Here is a 7,998-nt window from a genome sequence, read left to right as displayed (position 1 = left end):
AGTACACCAGTGGGAACCCAGATAGCAAACTGACATTGAATCAACGTGGAAATATGACATCGAAACAACGTTGATCTGACATTGTTTTGCTCATCGAATTAGCGTTGAACCAACATCAGATGCGTCATTCTTTCAAAACTAACCGAAAATCAACTTGAAATCAATGCGTTGTTTCAACGTTATGAAAGCAAACCAATTTTCGATTTCATTTAGCTTTGAAGAATGCCACGTCTGACGTTGGTTCAACGTTAATTCGATTAAATCAACGTTGTTTCAATGTCATGAGAAACGTCGTTTCGACGTTGATTCAATGTCAGTTTGCTGTCTGGGAAGTCTGTAATGGCAGGACTGGAGGAGATAACTCAAGTATGGAAATACCTCTGACTGTTATCTTAACTATAAGTCAAATGTCTTTTCAGCACTGCGCTTGAGATGAGAGCCAGGTGGTGGTTTGCATGAAAGCATGGTCTGAGAATGCAGTTAAATGGTGTTACAGTATGTGGTGCAAACCATTACCATAAAGACAAGAAACCTCTTGAGGAAAAGCTGCTATAATCACGGTTTAACTCTCATGAGAGAGAAATCATGAAATCGGGAGAAAATCTACAGGGAAGAACTGCGTTTGGAGAACAGAAATAATCAAATGTACTTTAATACTGTCTGATCCAATTTGACACTTTTCCAAGCACTTAGATGATGGTGATACCTCATTTGTCCTGCTGAGGGAAGTTTGGGCATACAATGCATAAAGCTAAGAAGACAACGAATTAATAACAAATACAATCACACAGTCATGTCTTGTAACAGTCAAAGGAACAAAATAGTACTTATGTAACTACAGTTGTATCCAAACCTTGGGGATTTGAACAAGAGCTAATTTTTGCTAAAAACATGAATTAAACACAAAGTTTGCAACTTGTTGAGAAGAACTATGAAGTTTCTTAGCAATGTGATCAAGATTTTGATCTGGCTAATGAAAAATCACTTGTCTTAAAGGAGTCTTGATCATATATATCATAAGAATCCACCAAGATACCGCCTAAAAACCCCCTAGCAACCATTTTTCAATGCCCTACAACCTCCCAGAACACCCTAGCAACGCGGATGCAGCTTCTGAGTGGTGAAGCACCCTTTGGAAAATGTAAAACCTATATGCAGATAAGCTAAAGTCACACTTTGAAAAAAAGGTTCAATGCGGTTCTATATCTACCATATACTGTAGGGTTCTTGACTCGATTTTAAAGAACACTTTATGCCAAAAAGGTTCTAAGGAGAGATGTCATAAATACTTTTAAGTTCAATGGGTCATTTCATATTTTCCAATTTTAGTGCTTAATGCAGTGTCTCTACTTTTTCTCTTTGCTTCCTGTTTCTCTTGTCCTTTCGTATCTCTCTTCCTCTCTCTGTCTTTCTTGACCTTGCGGAGCACCCGTGATTGATGGGTTGGGGACAATGTTATGACAGGTTCTGGACGTTCTAGATTAATGATGTTTGGCTCAGATTTACTGGTATTTGGCTGTAAAACTGCCTCTGTTGTATGGACATCATAGATTTTAGTGCAATTTTCAAAGTAAAAGCTGTCAAAAGGTTGTTTAGGATATAGGACATACTGAATCTGTTTCTTTTCAATATACAGCTGATTTTCTTATTTTTTCCCCTATTCTTTTTTGTGTTCATTCTGTCCTCTACTGGACAAGAGCAGTTATGACAGATGTCTAACTACTCCCCAAAGAAAGGTCCCATCCTGTTAGTCAATGTTCACAGACAACACATCTCAGACAAATATTGCTGATCTAGGATTAGGTTGGACCTGTCTTTTGTTTCTTTACCTTAAAATATAAAACTCAGCCAAAAACTGCTGTTATAGATTCACAGCCACCAGGGGGCATGACATCAGACCTTATTGAGTTTCAGACAGGGCGGTGTATGTTGTGACGGATGGTCTGGTCTGGGGTGGGCTGAGGCAGGTGGAGGGATGTTGTTGACTACTGCCAGATGACACTCGTCTCTGAATGTCCCAAAAAAACAGTCAAATGACCTCTAAGAGCCATTTATAAGTCATTTTAAATATTGCATATTATGTCAGTATCATTACTCAATCAGTTTGTTTCACATTTTTTTATAGTTTACAAAGGATCAACATGTATTTATGCAGTAATTACTTGATGCTCAACTGGTCAACATTAGTTTTGTAGACATGCAAAATTTATCAACTTAAGGTAGTATGAAAATCAATGATTTATTATAATAAATTAAAATGACTAAATGAAACTAAATATTTGTATATAAATGCATTTTAATTAAAATGGTTTTTAATGAAAAATGTAGCAGCGTTCTCTTTAATACTGTTCTAAAGCATCAAGCTTGCAAAGGTGTAATCCAGACAAAGTGTGGCTACTTCAGGTAGGTTTTGTTATACTATATCATTTTCAGTATTTTGCATATATGCATATAATATACTAACATAATATTGACAAATATGTAACTAATCTTTTCTTTAGGTGTAGATAAAACTGAGGAAATTACTATATTACAGTCCACTACATTGAAGTGTATTCTTTGAGGTGTTTAACTGTTCAACTATTATTTAAGTACAAACGTTATTGTGGTTGATTAGATCAAGATGTTGTAATGTACATTTTTTTTCACTAGATGGCGCTACGAAGAAGCATTTAAAACCGTGGAATAGAACGGGACAGCGCTTCTATTCATATGATGCAGACTCAGTGAACCTGTGGCCATGGTTTGCATGCCATGTGCAGTAACTCACTGCTACTATGAAACTGTAATGCGCCATTATCTTCCACACAAATTTGTATTTACTATGTTTGAGGCTGCTTGTCATAATTGCTTGAGTATGTGAAGACCAAGGATCTTAGTACACTACTGTGGTACGTACATGCTTTAAAACACAGTAGGCATATCTACTTCATCATTTACATGTTTCATAATTTCTACGAAATCTGTAGACGTAAATGCATTTATTTTATAACCAGTTTTATCAGGGGTGCAAAGCAGAGTTATACGTTCTAAAGAAAAAGTGTCACCCCAATTTCCACAGAGCGTGAACCACTGCCTATTGTGTTTGTGTGTGTAGGGGGGTGAGGGAGGGAGTGTTTTTTTTTTAATAAATTTGAAAAAAATCATTATATTTCATGATGTGCGCATGAAAAATGTCCAAGTCAATGATGTGAATGAATGACTTGAATGCATGACATCATATATGTTTCCTGATGCATGTTTTGTCTGTTGCCACAGGGAAACGACAGTAAAGGACAAGGACAGAGGAAGGGAAGCGAAAAATAATAGGAGTGTGCTTCTTCGGCTGTTTAATCTCCAGACAGTCCCTAATTTCTCTAATTATCAAGCTGCTAAGCAAACAGAGGCAAGCAGGCAGGAATTGGCTGTCTCCTGCGGCTTACACTTCAGGGGGTCGTGTCTAATTTGAGGGAAGACCCGGTCCATCTCTTGCACGAACACATCTAGGGCTAACACACCCCTACCAGCACGGCCCCTCCCTTACAACCCCTACCCACATGCACCAGCTTTATGGCAGATGGCGTAGTTCACCCTCCCTCTGAACCTCCATTCCACCCCCACCCTCAGCAGCTTTTGTGCCCCTGTGCGTGCAGTGTTAGGGGGCTGCGACAACAACAGCCCTCCCCACTGCTTCCTCCCGCCCTGGCCCTATTGTAAATGGCGTTCTGGCTTCATGCATGGCGCTGCGATCAGGTGCCCTAACAGGGTTGTCAGAGCCCAAAAAATCGTTTTAATCCCAGCGGTGGCGCGTTAGGGCCAATGGAGTTCGTAGTACTTTCCTGACACAATTGACCGGGTTTGATCCTGAACCATCGGGAGAATCTCAAGAATATTCTAAAGGCCTGTTGCAGTTTGTCGCAGAACCGAATGTTTTCAATAACTTAGTACTGACTTGTTTGCTTAAGTGTTGAGCATATGGTTGCACAAATTGATAAGTTACCGTCTTCTACTTGCCAGTGCATCAATTCAAGCTTTTTTGGTTTGGTTCCTTCGTAGTTCTTCGCTGCAACCAACTAAATACCCAATGAAGGTGCAGCCAATGTACATTGTACCCAATGTATATACCCAGTTCAGAAGGTAAATATTCTGCTTGATCAAGAGCATTGAGATGGAAAAACCTTGATCAAAGTCACAAGTTAAAAAATTATACTCTCTAGTGCTTTATTTCAGGCTTCGTCCAGTGTCATTTATTTGCCAGGGTTTGTTCTTATAAAGCCCTTTTTGCAACCAAACACTTGAAAAAAAAAAAGGCAAATACAAGCAAAATTCTGCTTGGTCATGAGTGTTATGTAACTGCTAAGGGGCTTCTGTTTCCCTGAGGTCATCTCCATGACAACAGGGTTCAAGTCTCTTGGGGCCTTTGGCACACGCGACCCTTCTGCAGGCCAAGACCCCTGGGGCCTGGGGGTGGGGACACGTGTGGGTTAAAGGTCACTGGACACTACGGACACTGAAAGCGAATTGGAAAAGGGTTACGGTGACACGGGCCGAGGTCGCCTCAGAAACTGCCTTGCATCTCCATAGCATTAGTTGCGGTCAAAGAAGTCCTTTTTGGCCGTCAAACCCATGATGACCCTTGGAGCGGATGGCACACGCCAAATTTAATCTGATAGACCGCTAACTCACAATCCTGTTTCACCCTTTAGTTTCTTTCTTGAATAAATCTGTGATCTACATCTCGTGCCAAGTAGGTGAATCTTTGCTTATGTTGCATTCTGCTGCCCCCTGAGATTTTAGCAGAGATTCGAGATACGGCCTGCCACTGGTTTTCGAACAGATGCCCCTCTCCGAGGCCATAACCACCCTCGACTTTGAGGAGGACACGTATGGCTCAATATTAAGAATAGTGTATGATTCTTGAACTTTAACTTTTTTGGCTCCATCCTTGCCCCTGCCCCTTTTCCTTCAGTTTCAGGCTTTTTTTAATGGTTTGGTCCTTACATTGTAGGCAACAGAGCAAGGAGCCAAACAGAAGGTGGACAGGGGAAAAAAATCAATATTTAGCGTGTCCAGTGGCATATACGGATGACGAATGCGGCAACAGAAGAAGATCAGTTGGCCAGTGTGGGGAGAGAGAGAGAGAGAGAGAGAGAGAGAGAGAGAGAGAGAGAGAGAGAGAGAGAGAGAGAGAGAGAGAGAGAGAGAGAGAGAGAGAGAGAGAGAGAGAGAGAGAGAGAGAGAGAGAGAGAAGAATGAATCAAGAATAAAAAATACAGGGAATGAGTTGGGAAAAGAGTCGGGCCCCCACTCTCTCCTTCCTCTTCCCTTTGTTTTTCCCTTTTTCTTTTCTTGTGAACTGTAACGTGTTCCTCAGTTCGCTTTGTTATTGCCTGACAACCTGCTGACACTGACCCACCAACTCCCTGAAATTCTTTTTGCCTCTCCCACAGTCGTTATTTTTCGGTTTCACATCCATATTTCTGTCTCAAATCCTCATCGTATCATATTGTTATAGTTACTATTTATTACTTTCTCAACAAGTTAAAAGAGTCTGGGAAGGGAAAGAAGATAGAGAAGAAGGGCGTCGGGATGAGATTTGTGGCTGTGGTCATTCCAGCAGCTCTTGTCCCACCTGCCATCCGTTCATGATGGAGGGGGTGAAAGAAGAGTAGAGTGGGGAGCTGCATCTCTCTTTCCCTCAGCTAACTCACCCTGACAGGCGGGAACGCAGACTGCAGAGAGGAGGAGGACGAGAAGGAGGCGCCTCAGCCCACAACCTCCAATCAAACGCTCCCTTCTCTCTCAGCCAGTGGCAGCAGGGCAAAAACAGTAGCAGGGCTAAAGCTAGTGGTCCTCTCTTCTCCTCTCCTCTTTTGCCTTCTCTTTTCCTAACACTCTAGGCATGGAGTACTCTTCCTCCATCTCCTGGGCGTCACGCCTCTCTCCTCCACCCTGGCTGACCACTGCAATGCATCCACGAGGTACTCTCTCGCTCTCTTTCTGCTTTTCTTTCTCCCTTCCTTTGGCTCTATCTCACGTACATTCTCTTTGGCTTGTTGCTATCGTAGATTGTTCAAAATAACTTTTTGGTGAATCCGATGCTGTCATCGTACTCTGTTTTGTCCTACTAATGAAACAGGACCTGTAAATGTTGGAAATAACGAAATATTTAATTGCGAAAATTGCAACTTTCAGTGGAACTAATTATCCTAAATTCATTATGTTGCTCTCATCGGTTAAGTTCTGCCTTGCATAATTTATGCACCGCATTGCTCTCTGGGTTGGAAAGTAGTAAACAATCATTTATGTTTTGAACCCCCTGTGAATAGCATGTGCTGTGGTGCAAAATATTCTCTCTCATCACACTTTTTCATCGTTTGATTTATTTGGACTATTCTGCCTGTTATGTTTTCAAGAAAAAAAAAGCTGTAGAAACGTGCATGAAATAAGTGGAAGAGCGTTATGTAGATGTATTTTCTGCATTTATCTTTCAACAGAGCGTAAACGATTCAACAGAGCATTTTTTTTACTACCTCTATCAAACAAAGTTCAGATTTTAATAGCCAGATATCTGTTTAGAGCAGCATGGCACACTTATGCATGGCCTCTCAAATGGAGAACGCATTTCCAGGCTGCACATTTCTAAAACCAGTGTGTCCACCCCCTCTTCTGTCTCTTGTATTGATTGGTTAATGGCATTATTTGTGGAGTGTGCCTCTCTGGACGTAAGCCCTTTTTGGCCCCCTCGCTGTATTTGTGTGTGTGTGTATTTGGCAAATAAAAGGCCATTGAGGCCTGACCGATGGTCATCTTTCAGCGTTATTTGCTTTCACACCAAAGGTCAGGGAGGGTCATAAGAAGTCAAAGAGTAATAAGTTTAACCCTGATAGGGCCAAGGTCACTCATAGCGTGACTCCAACGACACCTAATCAATACGCCCCTCACACCATCCTCTTCCTCATATTATGAGCAAGCCTCTTTCCCTCTAAACAAGCCTCTCATACCACCATGTGCAGACCTAACAAATATTGTTACAAATATTCCTTGAAATATCTTGTTTTATTTTCAGGCTTATGCCATTTGTTTTACGCCAAATGTTCTGTGTAGGCTTTTTACCAATTTTTTTGGGGTTTTAAAGCCATTCAAAGATGTTCGTGTCGTCTTAGGTGCAGCGAGCCAATTGTTGGAGGCAGCGTAGGGCAACACCCACCCGACAGATTTGTGAACCTTCTGGAAATTATTCACTCTGTGCTTCTGCACCTGCACATGTCGTTCTTAAACCTCATTCTTAAACTGATAATCCTTTCACAAAATCTAATATCACTGTTAAAATTTCGTATCCAAAAATGGCACCGCCATAGAAAGTCTTTAGACAGTGTTGCACTGCAGTTAGGTGTGGGTTTCGACTTCACGTCACAAGTCCTGAGAGAAAAACAGCAGGTGTTTGTGCGCCACACCTTGCGATAGAGACCAACTAAATGTTTAAACATGAAGCAAATATGAAAAACGTTAGTGTGGGAAGGCCACCGTCTGGGCCACTCCGTACGATAAGAGCCTCCATCTTCACTGAGTCAGCCATTTTACTACAGTACTAATCATCTTCTGGGCATCCAGTCTACACTTACTGACACAAATCCTGATATTTGTGCTCTCGTGAACAAAGATTTTCGCTCAATTTTGCGAAGTTTTTGTAAAGTTCTCAATCACTCTCCGCTATGTATGAAAACCGAAAGGCATGATCATGCAATACGATCACAAATGCGATTTTGCGCAATTTTTTTTTTGTCAAAATAGTGAGGCAAATTTTAAGGACAGCATTCTAGAGTAGTAAATATACACTTACCATAAAACATTTTTTCACTTTTTTTTAAACTATATTGTCGTAAATATAGTCATACGAGGCAAACCGACTGTGTCGGATTCATTTATGGTTGGAAAGTTTTCCTACTTTGTTTATTTGCATTCTGGTAAGCAGATCGCTCTGATCTCTTAGCATTGAAACCAGTTTGACAAAATTTA

Source organism: Pimephales promelas, chromosome 2 (genome assembly GCF_988280905.1).
Source record: "Pimephales promelas chromosome 2, fPimPro1.hap1.1, whole genome shotgun sequence".
Lineage (NCBI taxonomy): Eukaryota > Metazoa > Chordata > Actinopteri > Cypriniformes > Leuciscidae > Pimephales > Pimephales promelas.
This window is presented reverse-complemented; position numbering follows the sequence as displayed.